The sequence below is a fragment of the Cebus imitator genome, unplaced genomic scaffold (genome assembly GCF_001604975.1).
Source record: "Cebus imitator isolate Cc_AM_T3 unplaced genomic scaffold, Cebus_imitator-1.0 Scaffold245, whole genome shotgun sequence".
Lineage (NCBI taxonomy): Eukaryota > Metazoa > Chordata > Mammalia > Primates > Cebidae > Cebus > Cebus imitator.
The window spans coordinates 1,543,505-1,565,729 of NW_016107560.1; positions in this window are offsets into that span (position 1 = coordinate 1,543,505).

The following is a 22,225-nucleotide window of genomic DNA, read 5'->3' on the forward strand; positions in this document are numbered from 1 at the left end:
ATCCACCCGCCTCGGCCTCCCAAAGTGCTGGGATTACAGGCTTGAGCCACCGCGCCCGGCTCTAAATTTCTTAATCTCAGTTTCAAAGTCTGTTTTGCCATTTAGAAATAATATTCACAAAATTAGTGAATTAGGAATATTTTGCAGTGTGTTTTTAGCCTAACAGCGTCATTTGCAATTTCAAGTAGGGGACAGGGTTGTGTATACATGTGTGTGTATATAAAATGTCCATGTGTTTAGTCCAACTGATCATGCTTTTCTTCATTATTTTAAGAGCTATTTATATACTACGGTTAATTATTATTCTTGTGACACAGGTGATAATTACTTTTCAATATCTGACAATGAAAATAGTTTTTTTGTGTGTGTTTAAGACTGTTTTATTATAATAGAATTTGGCTTTTACTTTTTGCTGTTTTTAAATTTGAGTGCATAGCTGGAAAAGCAAGCATTTTATTTTCAATTATTATTTATCACTTTAGACATGTTTTTATATGGTATATAGATATATTTACTTTTGTTCAGAAAAATGCAAATCTTTGTCTTATAGTAAGTGAATTTAATTCATTAAAACTTATATTTACACTATTTCTACAATATTATTTTGTTCTTCTATTTTCTAATTTTATAGTTAAAAATATTCAACTATTTAATGTTTTCTGTTTTTCTTCATTTACGCACATTTATTTTGTTATTTAGGAAAGTGTGCATTTTTGTTCCAGTAATTATTTTTCCTTACTGTAACCAATTATAGCATTAGTAAGTCTCTTTTCCTACTCCACTTTATATTCTATAATTTGATCTTATTAAATTGTATTGTGATTTTTAATCATGAATGCATTTCTTTTTAATCTTAAAAATATCCATCCATACATTTTTATCTTAAATAATATCCTTAAGCTTCAGCTATAAATAAAAATAAATTCAACATATTTACTTCATTTCCCATTTAAATGTCACTTGCCATTAACTTCTCAATGTATTATATTCATTTCATTTTTACATATGTGGAGACCATAACATATATTCTGTTGAAGCTACTTGATATTTTGAGTAAGGTTTATTAGAACAATATGGTATTTTCTTAGTTCCAGTGTATTAATAATTTGGGTTGCCCTATTTTTAAGGAACATTTCAACTGAATAAAATCCTCAAATCATGCTTCCTTACTGAGCAATTTGTAGGTGTTGCTTCAGTGTCATCTAGTACTAAATATTGCTAAGAAAAATTTGAGGCCGTGGTGTGTTTTCCTCTTGTAAAAGATTTTCTCTTTGGCCTGGCTTCCCAAAGAATTATTTATATGTATTAGAGTTCCTTAACTTTATTCTTGCCAAAGTTAACAATTTTGGGCTAGTTTTCTCTTGGACTCTGTATCTTTTCAATATGCAGCAGAAGGTGTAATTTTAAATATTTTATTTTTACCTTTTTTGAGGACTTCAGTGTTTTGAATCTTCTTTTTTTTACTCTATTTTCTCTGATCATTTTTAATGTCTTTATTTACCTTACACTGTACTTGATTGCCTTGTTTCTTACCTTTATAGACTTCATTATTATTATTTGAGCCGTGGCTGATTTCCTTTGCTCTTCCAGTTTTACCTCCAATGTTGCAATGATATTTGCTTTTCCATCCTTAGCTCTTCCCACTTACATTTCTTCTTTTTTTGCTGCCCTGCAGTCAATTCCCTGAGGTTGTGCATCTTGTTTTGGTGCCACTGCTTCATAAAGATGATTATTTGATCAAGTATTTTGTTTATTGTATTCATTTTTGTTTTTTAATTTTGGGATAGAATTTTCATCTGCTTCATGGCAACAATTTTATACATTCGTTATTGACTCTCTTTTTAAAATTATGATTACATCTTTTATAGATTTATACTTCTGGGAACCTCATTTTATACAGAGAATGTCTGCCTACTGTAATGCTTACTCTAGACTCTATTTACTGTTCACAGTATTGCAGTCTACACACACACACGCATATACACACACAGCAGGTTTGGTGCCTCACGTCAAATCTGCCACCATTGACAATATAATTTATAGTTTTACTGGCTATTTCTGAAGCTTGAAGCAAAGTACTTTCTGTCCCTTGATACTTCTCTGTTTCTTCCCAAAGGAACACTCATCAGTGATTTGTACTGTGTTTTGTGAGATTTCAACCTAAATTATAGTGTTTTAACTGTTTCCCTGTTTCACTGAAAATCAAGTTAAGACTTTTATTTCTTACATTTTCTGTCTTTTTAAAATTATTTCCAAGAAAATCAATCTGAAATTTTCATTTTCTGGTATCATTGCCAAGCTGAAAAGCTACACATTGATTTTAGATTTTCTTCTTGTAAAGTCACTTTCCATTTGAAAATTATGGTTTTATCATGTGTAAATTAAACTACAAATCCAATAGAAAATGAAAACTTTGAAAAACACTGTTTTGATTTAATGAAAATGTTTGACATTTGTTTCTCTTGATGTTACTGTTCAGTTAAAATGGAGGATGTAAAAAATAATAAAATTGAAATTTAGATTAAAAAATAAATTTTATATTACATGATTGAATGAATAAAATAGTGAAAATAATCACTAATACTTAAAACAAAACAAAATTGTTTTATAGGGTTGTTAATCTTTCTATTTTATGTTACTTAAGAACAGATACTGTACAGAGCCAAGCCAAAATTATTTATCAGAACAAGTAATGTTAAGCATGTGAAGTTAGTTTGAGGCAATGGGAACAGCACAAAGGGCTATGTGTATATTTATAATCCTTTGGGTATATACCAGTAATGGGATTGCTGGGTTATATGGTATTTCTCATTCTAGATCCTTGAAGAATTGCCACACTCTCTTCCACAGTGGTTGAACTAGTTTATACTCCCACCAACAGGACATATGCACATGTATGTTCATTGTGGCACTCTTTACAATAGCAAAGACTTGAAACCAACCCAAATTCCCATCAACGATACACTGGATAAAGAAAATGTGGCACATATACACCATGGAATACTATGCAGCCATAAAAAAGGATGAGTTCCTGTCCTTTGCAGGGACATGGATTAAGCCAGAAACCATCATTCTCAGCAAAGTAGCACAAGAACAGAAAACCAAAAACCACATGTTCTCACTCATAAGTGGGTGTGTACAATGAGAACCCATGGACACAGAGAGGGGAACATCACACACCAGGGGACTGTAGGGAGATGGGGGGCTAGGGGAGGGATAGCATTAGGAGAAATACCTAATGTAGACGACGGGTTGATGGAGTGCAGCAAACCACCATGGCATGTGTATACCTATGTAACAAACATGCACGTTCTGCATATGTATCCCAGAACTGGAAGTATTAAAAAAAAAAGGGATATGTATATATTAAGAAGTGGCCAGGTAGATTCACACTAGAAAGTTACTCTCCTGTTACAATGGAGGATCTCAAATGAGACTAGATGTAAATCATGAGCAACAACAACAACATTTTGAAAAAGCAAAATCACATACTCTAGGTTAGTGGTTAAATATGAAGAAGTATTTCTTGAGAAAAAGGCAGGCTTTGATATAAACCTAAGCAAGAACATACTGAATAGTCTATTACAATTAAAACAAGATGATACAAAAGAAAATGTAATGATCATCACACATTTAAGTAAATAACTTCCGTTTAAGTAATTATATGTATAGCAGTTATTCTTAACTCTTTCTTTTATATTTTATCATCATTTATGACTATTTCTTACATAAAGCTTAAGAGAAAACAACAAAAATGTGACAATTAGAACATGTTTATTTAAAATATTTAGTCTTTATAGTGATTCAATTAAAAATAGCAACAAATTATTTGTTACATGTCTTATAACAACATATATATAATTTTATATGTTCTACAACATAATTTGTTGTTATTGTTAACTGGACCACAATTAATCTACCACAACATACATATAATTTTATATGTTGTGAAAAGTTACAAATATTCTTCACATTCTGAGCACCAGCATGTCAATTTTAATAGAGTCCTCAGTTCACACTGTTATCTCAATCACTATCTGCAATAATTATTGTTACAGACATTAGTTAAACATTTAAGAATTTCTACTAGGTAGTGTACCCATAGCATTGAACCTACATCAAATTTACTTACGTTTGAATACATATTGTAGGTACCATTTAATGAATACACTTACATGCAAATAAAAACACACACAACGAATGGCCTAAAGTCTGGTAATACCATAAGCTCATTTGCTTTTTACTCTGTAACTGGTGAAAACCCTAAAGCCATATAACTAAAATAATATTTTTATTTTGATATTATCTATTTTATTTAAAAAAATCCTTTCTCTATATGTTTTGTTTCTTTTCCATGTCTTATAGCAAGGATTTTATTAATTTAATGGGATGGCTCTGACTAATCTTAATCAACAGTATTGATCAACTTACCAGCCACTACTGATTTACATATGACAAAGAAGTAGTAGAGGAAAAGTTTAATGCATATGTTTCTAGAGTGAAAGACAATCATAAAAAGAATACGCAAAGATTATCCTGACATCTTGTCTTTGGTATGGTCCTATGAGTTTTGAATTCTATGGAGAAATTAACATATTTGAGTTGAACGTAGGGTAGCCCCATGATTTATAACTCTTGAAATATTTTGCAGCTTATTCCTTAGAGGAGGCACTCTAGGCAGCATTGCCCTTTACAGGGAAGTAATGAAAAAGTAGCAATGGGAACTTCGGGGTCCAGGATATATAATAGATGCCCATCAGATGATTGGCAGTAAAACAACAATGGCCATCTGTTTCTGATTTAAGACATATATATTACTTAACACCTACAGATTCTTAATGACTGGGACATTTGAGTTACATGATTATTTTTCAATGCATCCCATATTTTGAATTGCTCTAAATTCAGATTAAATAATTTTTGTCGTCAATTCTTCATAAACAAGAGTTTTAGATTTGTTTATTTTATTCTATTGCACTGATCAAAATATTTGCTACTAATTATACATTTGTAGAAAAGACATTTCTTAGTTTGTACAAGGCTACATATGTGCTTTATTATTCTCTAATGTGAGCACAGTAAAAAAGCAGTTATATGTTCTCTGGTAGAGACGAGTTAGATGCTAAACTCTCCCTTTTCTCTTTCTGGCGTATGGAGAAAAGTTACATATATAGCTTCCCTTGCTGGGTTATCTATATGTTTATCTATCTCTACCTACATATCAATATTAATATCTGTCTACATATCTATCTCCCTATGTATCTATCCATATCTGTACAAGAATCTGTATCTATAATTATCCATATGTCATATAATTAATTCTAGCCAATATAAGGCACAGAAGTGATTTATATCAATTTCAGGACTATCTATCATGTGTTACCAAGCCCTCATTCTTGCAGTTGAAAGAAATAATTTGAGATACCAGATCTACAAGATAAAAGGAGAGGAGACAAGATACCTAAAACTGAGCTTGGAATCAAAATCCTTAGGGGAGACATGTGGCTTTATTTTTTATGCCATATGGATGAGAAATAAATTTTTATTACATCAGTGAAATTATGGGTTTTGTGTACATTAACTGATATTTTTTCTCCTAACTGACATATGTTACTTTGTGTGTTTTCATTCTGTAGCAAGAGGAAAGGTCACTTTTTTTATTTGTGCGTAGGAGCCTTTTTGCTTTAGGTGGTATCTAAAGTGATCAAAATGTGAACTTTAAAAAATGTTTCTGAAGTTTTATACAGCAAAATGTGCAGTTCATAATTATACAACTAGACATGTTTTGGCAAACATACACATCCATGTTGCCACTACTGTAATTAATATCTAAAACAATTCTGTCATTTGAGAAAGTTCTCATGTCCATTTCTAGTCATTTCCCACTCTTAGAGTAACTCCCAACCACCCACCACCACGGGCACGGGCAACCTATCTCCATATATGTATTGCATAAATGAAATTTTTTGTGCGTATATATATATATATATGTACAAAATATATACATAAATTTCATTTTTTATAAATGAAATTTGGCAATCCATACTTTTCTTGCCTGGTTTCTTTCAATCAATAAAATACTACTCATATTATTATGTTTTGTATATATCAGTACTCTTCCTTATTTTGCTATTGAATATTAGTCAATTGTATAAACACACTGCAATTTATCTACATATCTATTTTTGGATGTTGCTTTCTTCCTGAGTTTTTACATATTATGTATAACTACTATGAATATTTATTACAAGTCTTGGTGTGGAGTTAATTTTTAGGAGTAAAATTAATGAATAACACAGTAGGTGAGTGTTCAATATTTTAGGGAATTGTAAAAATTTTTTATAATTGTTATACCATTTTATATCTCCAAGAGCAAGGTTTTATGCTTCCATTTACTTCCTACCCTTGAAAACCATTGACGTTGTTAGTATTTATATTTATTTTTGTCATTCTACGAATATCTTTCTCAATATGGCTTTAAATTAGATTTTAAGAGTCTAATAATGTTTGCTGTTTTATGTGCATATTGGGCCTTCTTAGATCCTTCTTTGTGAAATATATTACATTTGTTAAATATTTACTTCTAATTAACCTATATCTAAGCTTTTAACTTAGTATCTTTATACATATGTTCGTGTTTAGAGGCAAAATGCAACACTAGATTTTCTTAATTGTAAATCCTGATAATTGTAAGAGTATAAATCATGAGTTTGTGGCCAAAATAGTAAGAGTATTTTGTGCTCTACTGTAATCAAATACTGTTCTGAAAGTCACTACTGTTGTTTTTCAACTGGAAAAAAATGGCAATTGTGCTATTTCTGAAACCAAAGAATTTTTTGAGTTCAGATGGCTCTATGCTGACCAACAGATGGATCAGCAAATAACAGATGGTTTTATGAACAGTTCTGTCATCTTAGCATCTGAAATGCTTTACATGCCAAGGCTATAGAAGTTTGGCCTCTGCTCTTGTGCAATAAGCCTGCTGGTAACCTGGTTTTCTCACTGGATTTTTTTTCCCCAAATTTTAGATCTCCAGCTTTGTCTGAACATTTTGGCCATGCATCTACATTTTCCCTCTATATTCACATATTTCTAGAATGCTTTATTGTATGAAGAAAAAGTTTTCTTAATGAGACTTTATCCTAGTATATAATGCAAATTTAATCCTCATGGACTGTTTTATAGAATGCTTTTAATCACTTTAGTTTGTATATATGTGCCAATTTTTAGACTAAGAATGCTATTTTAAAAAATTTGATTTAAATTAAACCCAAGTAGCTTTCTTGTAAGTTAAAGGAAAACACATGCTCATTGTAAATTTTTAGATATAGAGGAGTTTGTGTTACAAATCAACTATGTTAGAGAAAAACACGGAATCAAATATTGTTATATAATCTTCAAACTTCTTATATATATGAATGTGTGTATGCATACATACCAATGTACAGGTGTATGTTTAGTATGATAGAAAAATGTATAATAATTTTGAATAATTTAATGTACTTAACAGTTTAAAAGGGACATATACACATTATATTTCAATAAATTTTTTAACTACTACACGTTATACAACATATACATCTAAGATATAACTAATTCATTATTTTAGCACATTCATATTTGTATTAGTTTTTCTCATTGACAATGATAAACATCTTTGGTCATATACCTCTGTATACTTTATTTATAAAGTACTTACTGTATGCTAAACCTTGTTCTGACTGCTTTACTTGCATTAACATATGGATTAATCCCAAAAGGCCTGTAAAATAAGTATTATCATTTTTTTTGATTACCTATAAGAAAACTGAATCTGACAGTCAATATATAATCCAGTTAATCGGAATATATAATTTTACAAGTGCACAAATAAAATGATTGGGGCTACATTATTAGTAATTCAAGTTTTTACCAACCTGAGATGTTTGGCAAAGGCCTGTCACGTTGGCAAATTGGTAGCTGAGTATTTTCTCCTCAGGGGATTTTCTAATTTTTTAAATTAGTCTGTTATGAAATACTGTTATATCTCAAGTTTTTTATTAAGTAGTTTTCTTTCTAGTACATATTGTGGTAACTTTTCTTCACATTGATGTAGTTTTTGCTTACAGAGGTGGTCTCATGACCTTTGCTAATTGTCAGAAAGATTCTCTGCTTCTAGATTAGGGGAAATCATGTTCACTGGAGAGAATTTGGGCTCTAGAAAATTTCAGTGACAATAGATATTTTCAAGTAAATAGATCTCCTCTCTATGTCTCTTACATACTTACTTAGCAATATTTTAGTTAAGAGGTAGAAAAATTATACTGCAACTATATTTTATCATTTCTTGCTCCATCTCTAATGCATCAGTATGCTATTTGATTGTATTAGGTAACATGACTAGATGGCAGGTGCCAAAATCTTTCTTATATTATTGCATTTGCAGGCCTTTGTTCTTTCAAGTGTGTGTTCTCTAGATTTCCCTCCATTTATTTTCTTGTCACAACCAGAATAAAGATTGGTTTTCCTTTCTGTGAATGACAAAAGGGATCCCCCCAAAAAGTTTTTTAAAATCTCTACCTAGCAGTATACTTCCATATATTATTTAAATATTCTTTAAATTTGTCATAACTTTTTGTTAAAGCTTCTACTCTTGATTCTACCTGTTTTGCTCCTTACTGGGAATTTCTGTACAGGCATTAAATGTTTTTTATGCCACCATCCTTCCAGTTTGACTTCTGGAAGTCAAGTGCTAAAACAACATTAATACAATGGTTTATTATTCGAAGTCTCTATATAGTTTAGCTTGGTCCCAAGAAATAAAAAGCAACCGAATACTACATTCTGTCTAAAAACTGACAGACATTCCTAGACAGCCTAGTGAACAGTGACAACAATTGTCTTCGACAAAATTATGCCTGAAGAAAAACTTCTGAGTAAATTACATTATAAATGCAGTTATTTATTCTGCTGTTTGCAGCAAATGTATAAATGATACAAAATAAGAACTGTAAGCCAGCAAAGTTACCATCCATATGTGTAAAATTTCATAAACATATTATTAAATATAATGTGAATTGGATGAGACTAATATAAAACTTTAAGGGCCTCTTCGTAAATCCCTCTTTAGAATGTTGATACCATCAATGAGTATGTAGTTATGTATGATATTGCTTTGGTCTGTGTCCCCATGAAATCTGTCATTGAGTTACAATCTCTAATGTTGGAAATTGGGCCTGGTGGGAGGTAATTAGATCTTGGGGACAGTTTCTCATGAATAGTTTAGCCTCATCCCCTTGGTGCTGTTCTTGTGATAGTGAGTTCTCACAAGTTTGTAGCAACTCTCCCCTTCCTCTGTCTTGCTTCCGCTCCTGCCATGTAACATGCTTGCTCTTGCTTTGCCCTCTGCCATGAGAAAAGGTCCCTGAGACCTTCCCAGAAGCAAAAGCTGCCATGCTTCCTTTACAGTCTGCAAAACCATCACCCAATTAAACCTCTTCTCTTTATAAATGAGCCAGTCTCAAGTATTCTTTATAGCAATGTGAGAACAGAATAATAAAGTCCAGAATCACCAACGGATACATGATTTTTCCAGAAGAAAATACCAAACCCCATAGAATTCATGGGCTATGTTGCCCAAATTCAGGGTACTGTTTCCATTAGGTTTAAGTGAATAGTGTCCCCTTGAGCACCAATAATGTGAGAAAAGTTAGTTCACATGAAATAACAGTTAGAACAGGAGACAAGGAAGTTGACTGGGAAGAAAATGTTGGATTCCGGAGAAATTAATGGGTTTGATAGGCAGGTGGGACCACAACTATCTCTACATGTAAAAACAAAGAACGTTTCATGAAATTACTGTCCTCCATGACTGCAACTTTTTATAAGATTGATAGGAATTATTAGAAAAAGTTTATGATTACTTCTCTATAGGAAACATGGGGTACCATTATTACTGTTATGTATCTATTAAATGTTAACAATGATAAAGAAGTACAAGGTGAACTGGGACCTCAAATCATGAATTTCTACACATTTGGTTGAGCCAGGATCTCCTTATTTGACTAGGGTATTTTTCCATCAGTTGCTGCAAAAGAAAACTATGAGCCAGAATTCCAACTTACAAAAGAATGCTTTGCTCTGGAAAAATTTGAGTATCTTGGAAATGAATAGCAGTCAGCTTACATAAGAACAAAGAAAAAGGGAAGATATTTTGGGTTTCAAGTGGTAAACATATGTTTTATTCTCAATCAGTGGCTTTCTACCAATGTGAAATGGTTACATTATTTACCTTTTTCTTTATATTATTTAAATATAAGAGTCATCTCCCAAAATGAATAGCAGTCAGCTTATGTAAGAGCAAAGAAAAAGGGAAGATATTTTGGGTTTGAAGTGGTAAACATATGAATCTCAATCATTGGCTTTCTACCAATGTGAAATGGTTATATTATTTACCTTTTTCTTTGTATTATTTAAATATGAGAGCCATCTCCCAAAATCATTGTTACACACATTTAAAATAGTGTATGTTGCAGTGCCTTGAGCATTATCATTCCTCAATAAACACTACAAACAAAATGTATCACACATTAAAACTATATGCCAAGAAATTTGAGTGGCTGCCTCAGGAGGATCAGTGACTCCCCAATTATTATAATCACAACCACAGTCAGCTCAACCGGAAAGGGTATGCTCTCATTTTGGAAATAGCACAATAGGACTGGAAGATTCCATGCTTACCTTCCTTCTTTATCTATTAAAGGGATTTTTTTTGCAGTATACCTATGTTACTACATTGATTTTGTGGAAATTCAACCTTGATAAATATCTTTGATTTGCAATGACTCTCTCAAAAATGTAAATTACCTTAATCTGATGAAACTGACTATTGTCACGCACAAAACAATTCTTGAATATTTACAGATAAATTTAATCAATGTAAAAGATGGAATATCAGAAGAGAACATACTAATTCACTAAACTTTAAAAGGTACTTATCATTTATTTTAAGTACCACTAATTGCTACAGTGAGCATAAATTGAACAATTTCTCTTAAGTCTTTGCTTATTTTCTGAAATATATTCCAGCTTGAGATCTCTGAAAAATGATTATAAGACATAGGCTTGGATGGAAGTCATTTACTTGGGAAATTATTTTAGGAAGCAGTAGTTGAGTAACAGAAGATATTAAACAAGAACAGGTACAAAATTAGTTTAAGAATCCTTTGTAGTGACTGCCAACTGATCCAGGACGAGTACATCATTCTTTGAAACCTTCTTAGAAACCTACTCACCTCCATTGATTAATGGTTATGGTGTCTCAGAGGTAGCTGTGAACTTCTAAATTGTCCATATTTTAATCTTGAATGAATTCTCCCAGATATCTCACTTCTCTGTCTCAAGGAATCACAAGAGGAGGAAGAAAGAGCTATGTGATTATGGGCCAAGCGCGAAGAGCTGTTGGGTTGCTCTGAAGCCGGTTGAAGCTGCAAGACTGGCAGAAGCAGGTAGTATGAATGAAAGTACTTGAAAGGGATTACAAGAGCTGTCCAATGCAATCAATTAGACTCTCATGCATACTTAAGGTGGGATTACCAAATCAAGGATATTAACCATATTATATTATTTAGGCTAGTTAAAAAAGACTATTTAAAAATCAATGTTAAAGCTTGTTCTATTATTACATTTATATAGAAAATTATCTAAATGTCCATTTTTATTCTTTTGGAAGTATTTTAATCCTTCATATTTTTCTTACCATGGGGCAATTTTTAGCATCTCTTATCATTCACTTTCCATCATAGCTTTCTAGTTGAAATTCTATAAATGTTCTATTTGGGGTACAGCACATTCATTTGAACACTTTTAACTACAATGAGACAGCTCCCTTTGTAACTCTGTCCTAGATTTGACTTAGAATCTAATTCAATATTCTAATTAAAATTAAATGTTTCAGTTTTGCTTAATATACCACACAGGGGTTGCCAAGGAAATGTCTACCCTTGTAGCCAATTTATAGCTTACATCTGAGCATTTTTCAGTCTCACCAGCAGTGCAAGTTTATAGTGGGTGATCTTTCATCCTGAAAAATGAATCCAGCTGTGTTGCCACTAAGAATTGCTGGTGTGCAGCCTGTTAAATAGCATGCAATTCAACTAAATCCTGATTACAATGTGCAAAATAAAGAGATTACTATAACTATGTTAAGCGTGGTAAATTTACTGCATACATTTATTAGAAACACATTTTGTTCATGTTTAAAACAAAGTTTTCTCTATTGTGAGATTGTCAAGATCAAAATTTGTTTAAAGAAAACCAGAACAGGCCATTTTAGTAGAGATATCTCTCATCTTGAAAAATTAAGTAGGTTTTGGATAAGTCACAGCTCATAGTCTGTGACTATTGAGCTCATTTTAAAATTAAGTCATTTTAAAAATAGATGTATGACTTTGGATTAAAAAATAACATGTGAGTGACACTATATTTAGTTTAAATAAAATACATTCATAGCTCTATACGGTAGCATAGAATAAATGCTCTATTTAGTTTTTCATATCCTGCATAAATTCTTTGATGCTGAGGCAGCCTCCACTTCTAAACATACCACTACCTAGTTCAAAATAAGTTAGCGTTAATGTCCAATCATGTCCACACTGAGAGTAAAATGTGTTGTGTCAAAGTGCGTGATGGATAGCAACAAACAGAAGAAGCTTGCTTCTCACATTCTATGCCAGCTGCAGTTACATCTTATAATATCTATGTATTGTACAGAATTGAGTGCCATCAACAAAATGTTGACAGCAGTATGAAAGTGGAAGAACTTGGTTACTTGCTCATATAATATACTTAAGTCATTTTTATGGGAATGAAATCTATATTGTTCATTTTGAGTTTAAAGAAATGAGCGAACTTTGCTATATGACATTTGATTAATTGAAACTCTACTAACAAAATCTCTATAACTCTATTGCAAGTAGAATTATATCACCTAATATCTATAATGAAGTTCTGAAGTAATATGAAATGGAGAAATCTGAAAGGTGAGATCTATTCGGTTTAAATTTAAAAATAATTTATCAAATATCAACTATGGGTCATTTTAATTTACCATACAAGTAATGCCCTACAAGGGCACTATTATTTTCATTTTGTTAATTTAGAGTGTAAATAGACTTGCCTAAATTTGTGTACTGTCAGAGCAAGTTCTTGAAATCAAGTCCTCTTGGTTTCATACATGTCCTATTATAAAAATAACTCTGGGAAAATTATAATTGTAAACTAATTTTTTGGACATAGAATAAATTGGATTAAGAAATTGCAAAGGAGAATAAGCAAATGGGAGTACAATACAATAGGAGTAAACATCTTGGAGAGAGAAGAGATGCTAAAATGCTAAGCAAAGGCAAAGACAAAATAAGAATAAAAGCATGAGTAATGTTTTCTGCTGTATATAGCAGTCCCTTTTATTCAAGAAAGATATGTTTCAAGACCCTTAATGAATGCTTGAAACTGCAGCTAGTGCCAAACATGATATATGTATATTTTTTTCTATAGATTAATTTATAATTTAGTCAAAGTTAGAGGTTAACAACAATAACTAATAATAAAATAGAACAACTATAACAATACTCAGAATGACACGCAATTTTAAACTTATGAATAGTTTATTTGACAGATAATTGAAACTAAGGAAGGTAAAACTGCTGATAAAGGGAACTACCTTGTGTTTGTGCATATATGCATATTATATATATATATATATATAATTTTATCTGTATGTATTTCATTATGTATATCTCATTATATCACTCTCTATATAATGAAAACTAAAATTATACTTCTATTCTTACATTTTTAAGTACTCAAGTAAGTATAACACAATAATCAGTAACAAACAAAGTTCCTGTGTGCTGAAGGTTTTTGGTTAGAAGTGGATGTAGTGAAAAGATAGCAAAACAGAACACAAAGAAGCATGAAAAATTGCATCTGTTAGTCCTGTGATGTGGAGGCTTAAATGGAAAAGATGTTATGGGAGAATATACCAAAAATAAAACAAAACAAACAAGCAAAACTACAAAAAGTAATTTGATTTCAGGGGAAAGGACAAGAGTTGTAAGTGAAATTGTAAGAAAAACTTACATACAGAATTGAAGAAGTTGCATTTAGTACACATGAAACAACAGAGTAAGATGTTTTCTGGCTTTGAGAAAATGAATAATTTTTGTAGAAATGTTGCCTTGGGTATTTTTAAATTGGAATAATTTGTAAAAATTAGGCTAAAGATGTTTCAAATGACAGAATGACATGTTAATTCTGCTGCAAGAAAGTAGTTTGCTTTTTTGGGGTGAGATGGTGGCAGAAAATAATTCAAAGACAAGTTCTTCTGGAAACTATAGAGAAGCAGGAGAGGGACCTGATGTCCTAAGCCCCGTTTTTCCACTTATTACAAGAAAATAACAACTTGTTAACCAATTCTATTAAATATTTGCATTTTACATATGCAAATTTGAAGAAAAAAGAAAACAAAAAGAACCTCCTAGCTATCATTGAGTATCCCCTGAGCTTTCCCTCCAAACTGATAGTATTCTGTAAAATATCATTAGAGAATAAATAGGAATCTCGAGCTAACATAAAAGCTTCTGCTGCTCATGAGAAAATTATAAGATAATAGTCATTTGGTTGTAATCATCTACTAAAATGATGCCCCAGGGATCACAAAAAATAATATATTCCAAATTGTTTACCTATTTTTATTGAAATGATTTCTTTATGCATCATCCAACATGGTCTAACCCCCTGAAAGAGACCTTTATTATCAGCTTGAAATGGATAAGACTATTAGGTGAGTTAGACATCATAATGATTTCTGGTACATATTCCAATATGAAATCTTTTTTCTAGTCAGTCCCATTTTGGGATTTTTCTTGTTTTGTATATATACAAATTCAAATTTTTCTTTGAACAAATTGAAACAAATGAAAGGCCAGTGGTGTTTTTTGTTGTTGTTGTTGTCGTGGTGGTGGTGGTTTATTTGTTTTGGTAGAATTTGCTTGTTTTTAAGTTGAATATGTTTGATATTTTGAGTTGCTTCTGATATTTGTGTCTAAAATCCCCTGAACCCTTTATTTAAATATGATGAGAACTTCATGCAGAGAGATCAGGGATTTGCTTATCGAGCTTATCTTTATATTATAAATAGTGCTATCAAAGAAAACAGCCATTAATGTCTGTGCCACTCTAGGTCTAATAGATAGAACTCACTCTCTAACCCGCTGGACTGCAAAGCAGCATTTGGTATAGCTGGCTACTCATCTTTAAACATGTTGCTCTCTGGTCTAGAAGAATAACAGTTTCCTCATGCCATTTTCTTAGCTTTCTTGATGTTCCTTATATATCTTTCTTGCCAACTCTTGTTTGGCAAGTCAATCCTCAAGTAATTGAAGATTTCAATTTTGTTTTCTGGCCATACTTATCTTATCCACCTACACCATTTATCTAGGTTATAGTTTTTATTCTTAGGGTGTTGATTAGAAATCATATGTTTACATACATATTTTCAGTCTTTTCCCCTCCTCTTACTTTTAGATTTATTTACCTAGGTACATACTCAAAATCTCAACTTGGATGAACCAGTGGACCTCAATATGTTATGTTCAAATCTGATGTGAAATCATTAACACAGCACCTCTTACTCAACTTACCATTTTTAATATTCCCTAGTTCAGCAAATTCAGTCAGCATACACTTATTTGCTTGAATCAGAAAACTTAACAATTCCCTTCACCTCTCTCTCAGCCCTTATGTAATTATATTACTTCCCCTTAATACCACTTACACTTGTTCATCTTTTTCTGTCAATAGCGTCAAAAGATAATTTTTAAAAAGCATTATTTGTTTGATATATTACACCACCTCGGACACTTAATTGATAAAGATGTCTACTATATATCCCGTTCACTTCTCCACATAAGTGATATGAAAAAAAATTAAATCATGTAATGATTTTAGTTTTGGATCAGTAAATCGGTAGGTCCTCAATGACAGAAGTAAAACATTTAAAACCCCTAGTATACATGTAATGACTTGTATTGTTTTATTTTACATCTTCTGCATGACTTTAGTGCCAACCTTTCTGGCCACCATCAATATTTCAGACATAACTCTACTAGAGTCTTAATACACACTATACTTTCTGCCTGGAGGATATTTTAACATATATATATGTATATATATATATGTATATATATGTATATATATATATATGTATATATATATATATATATATGTGTGTGTGTGTGTGTGTGTGTGTGTGATAATATATATATACATATATATATAAAATAATATATATATGTATATATTTTAACCATTGCCTGACATTTTCTTTAAAACATGTCTGCTAAAACTCAATACATCATCTAAGAGAGTAAAACTTCCTCACCCCTTAATACCCAGAAATTTTACCTTTGCTACACAAGTATACCTGCAGAATATTTAAGCAGCAATTTTTAAAGCAACATAACTGTACATATATTAAATGACAATTATCAATACCAAAATTTTAAATTAAAATATTATACTTCCCTTTCCAAAGAATAGTTGGTTATACATACACGGATTTATTTCTGGGTTCACTCTTCTGTCCCATTGTTCTACGTGCCTACCTTTTACAGTAGTAACATACTTTTAAATTACTATAGTTTTGTAATGTAGTGTGAAACCAGGAAGTGTGATGTCTTCAGCCTTTTTCTTTCTTTTTTTCTTAAAATCACCATGACTATATGTGTTGATCCATATGAATTTTAGGTCTTTTCTTTTTTCTATTTGTGTGAAAAACATCGTTGGAATTTATGTAGGAATTACATTGAAACAGAAGACACTTTGGGTAGTATAGACATTGTAACCATATTAATTCTTCCCGTTCATGGATATGAGCTGCGTTTCCATTTATTTGTGTATCTTTTAATTCACTTCATCAATGCCTTATGGTTTTCAATATAAAGACCTTTTGCCTCCTTGGTTAAATTCATTCCTATTACATTTTTGATGCTGTTATGATGGCACTGTTTTCTTAATTTCTTTTTTATAGTTTATTGTTAATGAATAGTTTGTATGTTGGATTCTGTATTCTGCAACTTTACAAAACTTACTTTGGTAGATTGTTAGGGTTTTCTTTATTTGAGGCCAACTGGGAAAGGAAAGTCTTTTCAATGAATATCATTAGGAAAACTGGATATCCACATAAAAAAAGAATGAAATTGAGTCCTTGTCTGATACCATGTGGAAAAATTAACTTAAAATGGATTAAAGACTTAAATGTGAGGTCTGGAACTATAAAACTTCAAGAAGAAAACATTGGAGCAAAGCTACTTGATATTTGTCTTGATAATGAATTTTTGCCATTTTTGAATTGCAACCCCTGCTTTTATTTTTTCATTTTTGCTCTCCATTTCTTTGATAAATCTTCCCCCATCCCTTTATTTTGTGCCTATGTGTGTCTTTGCATGTGAGATGAGTTTCCTGAATACGGAACACCAATGTGTCTTGACTTTTTATCCAATTTGCCAATCTGTGTCTTTAGAGTGGGGTATAGCCCATTTACATTTAAGGTTAATATTGTTATGTGTGAATTTGATCCTGCCATTTTGATGCTAGCTGGTTGTTTTGCCCATTAGCTGATGCAGTTTCTTCATAGTGTCGATGGTCTTTACAGTTTTATATGCTTTTGCAGTGGCTGGTATTCGTTGTTCCTTTCCAAAAATTACCACATAATTGGCAATAAAAGACTCCTCAGCAAATGCAAAAGAATGGAAATCACAACAGTCTCTCAGACCACAGTGCAATCACATTAGAACTCAGGCTTAAGAAACTCAATAAAAACTGCACAACTACATCGAAACAGAACAACCTGCTCCTGAATGACTACTGGATAAATAATGAAATGAAGACAGAAATAAAGATGTTCTCTGAAACCAGTGAGAACAAAGACACAATGTACCTGAATCTCTGGGACACATTTAAAGCAGTGTCTAGAGGGAAATTTATAGCACAAAATGCCCACACGAAAAGCGAGTAAAGATATAAAATTGACAACCTAACATCATGATTAAAAGAACTAGAGGAACAAGATCAAACAAATACAAAAGCCAGGAGAAGGCAAGAAACAACTAAGATCAAAGCAGAACTAAAGGAGATAGAAACAAAAAAAAACCTTCAAAAAAATCAATAAATCCAGAAACTGGTTTTTTGAAAAGATGAACAAAGTAGAGAGACCACTAGCCTGACTAATAAAAAAGAAAAGAGAGAAGATTCAAATAGATGCAATAAAAACGACAAAGGGGATATCACCACCAATGGCACAGAAATACAAACTACCATCAGAGATTACGACAAACACCTCTATGCAAATAAAGCAGTAAATCTAGAAGAAATGGATAAATTCCTGGACACTTACACTCTCTCAAGACTAAACCAGGAAGAAGTTGAATTCCTGAATAGACCAATAATGAGGTCTGAAGTTGAGATAGCAATTAATAGCCTACCAACCAAAAAAAGTCCAGGATCACATGGGTTAACAGCCGAATTCTACCAGAGGTACAAAGAGGAGTTGGAACCATTCCTTCTGAAACTATTCCAAACAACTCAAAATGAGAGAATCCTTCCTAACTCATTTCATGAGACCAACATCATCCTGATACCAAAACCTGGCAGAGATGCAACTAAAAAAGAAAATTTCAGGTCAATATCCATAATGAACATAAATGCAAGAATCTTCAATAAAATACTGGCAAACTGAATCCAACAGCACATCAAAAAGCTTATCCATCACGATCATGTAGGCTTCATCTCAAAGATGCAAGTCTCAAAATCTGCAAATCTATAAACGGAATCCATCACATAAACAGAACCAAAACAAACTCACATGATTATCTCAATAGATGCAGAGAAGGCCTTTGACAAAACTCAACAGCTCTTTATGCTAAAAACCCTTAATAAACTTCGTATCGATGGATCGTATCTCAAAATAACAGAAGTTATTTATGACAAACTCACAGCCAATATTATGCTGAAAGGACAAAATTGGAAGCATTCCCTTTGAAAACTGGCACAAGAAAAGGATGCCCCCTCTCACCACTCCTATTCAACGTAGTATTGGAAGTTCTGGCTAGGGCAATCATGCAAGAGAAAGAAATAAAGGGCATTTGAATAGGAAGAGAGGACATCAAATTGTCCCTGTTTGTAGAGGACGTGGCTGTATATTTAGAAAACCTCATCTCAGCCCCAAATCTCCTTAAGTTGATAAGCAACTTTAGCAAATTCTCAGGATAAAAAATTAATGTGCAAAAACCGCAAGCATTCCTACATACAAATAAAAGAGAAATAGCCAAATCATGAGCAAACTCTCATTCACAATTGCTACAAAAAGAATGAAATACCTAGGAATACAACTAACAAGGGATGTGAAGGACCTCTTCAAGGAGAATTACAAACCACTGCTCAAAGAAATAAGAGAGGACATAAACAGATGGACAAACATTCCATGCTCATGGTTAGGAAGAATCAATATTGTGAAAATGGCCATACTGCCCAAAGTAATTTATAGATTCAATGCTATATCCATCAAGCTACCAATGACTTTCTTCACAGAATTGGAAAAACACACCTTAAAATTCTTATGGAATCAAAAAAGAGTCGACATAGCCAAGACAATCCTAAGGAAAAAGAAAAAAAANCTATTTCAAACTATATTACAAGGCTACTGAAATCAAAACAGCATGATACTGGTACCAAAACAGAGATATAGACCAATGGAACAGAACAGAGGCCTCAGAAAGAATGCCACACAACTACAACCATCTGGGATCTTTGACAAACCTGACAAAAACAAGCCATGGGGAAAGGATTCTCTATTTAATAAATGGTATTGGAAAAACTGACTAGCCATATACAGAAAGCTGAAACTGGATCCCTTCCTTACACCTTATACAAAAATTAACTCTGGATGGATTAAAGATTTACAAATGAGACCTAAAACCGCAAAAACTCTAGAAGAAAACCTAGGCAATACTATTCAGGACATAGGCATGGGCAAGGACTTCATGACTAAAACACCAAAAGCAATGACAACAAAAGCCAAAATAGACAAATGAAATCTAATTAACCTTAAGAGCTTTAGCACAGCAAAAGACACTATCAATAGAGTGAACCAGCAACCAACAGAAAAATATTTTTTGCAATCTACCCATCTGACAAAGGACTAATATCCAGAATCTACAAAGAACTAAAATAAATTTACAAGAAAAAAACAAACAACCCCATCAAAAAGTGGGCAAAGGATATGAATGACACTTTTCAAAAGAGGATGTCGATGAGGCCAACAAACATAGGAAAAAATGCTCACCATCACTGGTCATTAGAGAAATGCAAATCTAAACCACATTGAGATACCACCTCATGCCAGTGAGAATGGCAATCATTAAAAAATCAGGAGACAACAGATGCTGAAGAGGATGTGGAGAAATAGGAACATTTTTACACTGTTGATGGGAGTGTAAATCAGTTCAACCATTGTGGAAGACAGTGTGGCGATTCCTCAAGGACCTAGAAATAGAAAGTCCCTTTGACCCAGCAATCCCATTACTGGGTATATACCCAAAGGATTATATATCATTCTATTATGAAAACACATGCACATGTATATTTATGTGGTACTGTTCACAATAGCAAAGACTTGGAACCAACACAAATGCCCATCAAATATTGACTGGATAAGGAAAATGTGGCATGTATATATCATGGAACACTATGCAGCCATATAAAAGGACAAGCTTGTGTCTTTTGTAGGGACATGAGTGAAACTGAAAACCATTATTCTCAGCAGACTGACACAAGAATAGAAAACCAAACACCACCTGTTCTCACTCACAGGTGGGTGTGGAACAATGAGAACATGTGAACATAGGGAGGGAAATATCACACACCAGGGCCTGGGATGTGTGGGTCTAGGGGAGGAATAGCAGGGTGTTGGGGGATTTGGGAGGGATAGCATTAGGAAAAATGCCCAATGTTGATGATGGGGCAATGGATGCAGCAAACTACCACCATGGTATATGTATACCTATGTAACAATCCTGCACAATCTACACACGTAACCCAGAAATTAAACTCCAATAAATAAATTTTAAAAACATATATGATATATGCTTTGTTTAAACTACTAAAAAAGAAATTATTAAATTAGAAAATACAAAGGTAATCTATGTGAAAATAAATCAGAAAAAAATCACAGAGGAAACATAAAGAACACCAGTTTATCAATTTTTAAAAATAAATATATGAAATGGTAGCTATGTGTCAAAAGAGTTTCCTGGTTTGACATCTGGATTTCATCTGCAAAAAACTGGTTTGTCAGTCTTCAAAATTAGTAATTGTTCCTTCTCCTCTTCACTCAATATTTAATTCCTAAAATGGAAACTATAAAACATTGATGAACTAATTAAAGAAGACAAAAAATAGAAAAAAAAATATGTCCATGGATTGAAAAATTTATATTGTCAAAATGACCATACTACATAAATTGATGTATAGATTCAATGCAATTCCTATCAAAACATCATTGGCATTCTTCACAGAAATAAACAAAATAATCCTAAAATCCATGTGGAACTGCAAAACACTGCAATACCCAAAGCAATCTAAGCAAAAGGAATAAAGCTGGAGAGATAACACTACATGACCTCAAAATATACTGTAAAGCTATAGTAACCAGAACAGCATGGTATTGGTAGAAAAACAGACACATAAACTAATGAAACAGAATAGAGAACAAAGAAATAAATGTACATACTTGCACTCAACTGATTTTGATTAAGAAAAGACAGTAATATGCTTTGGAATAGGAGACTCTCATCAATAAATGGTCCTGGAAAAATTGGATATCCAAATGCCAGAAAATCAAACTTGATCTCTGTCTCTCACCATATACTCATGATGGATTAAAGGTTTAAGTGTAACACTCAAAACTATTAAATTCCTATAAGTAAACATAGGGGAAATATTTTGAATATTGGTCTGGGAAAATTTATTATGAAAAAATCTTCAAAAGCGTTGTCAACAAAAACAAAAATATATAAATGGATCATATCAAACTAAAATGTTTTTTCACAGCAAACAAACAAGCAGTAACTATAGTGAAGGGGCAACCTACAGAATGAAATATATATATATATATATATATATATATATA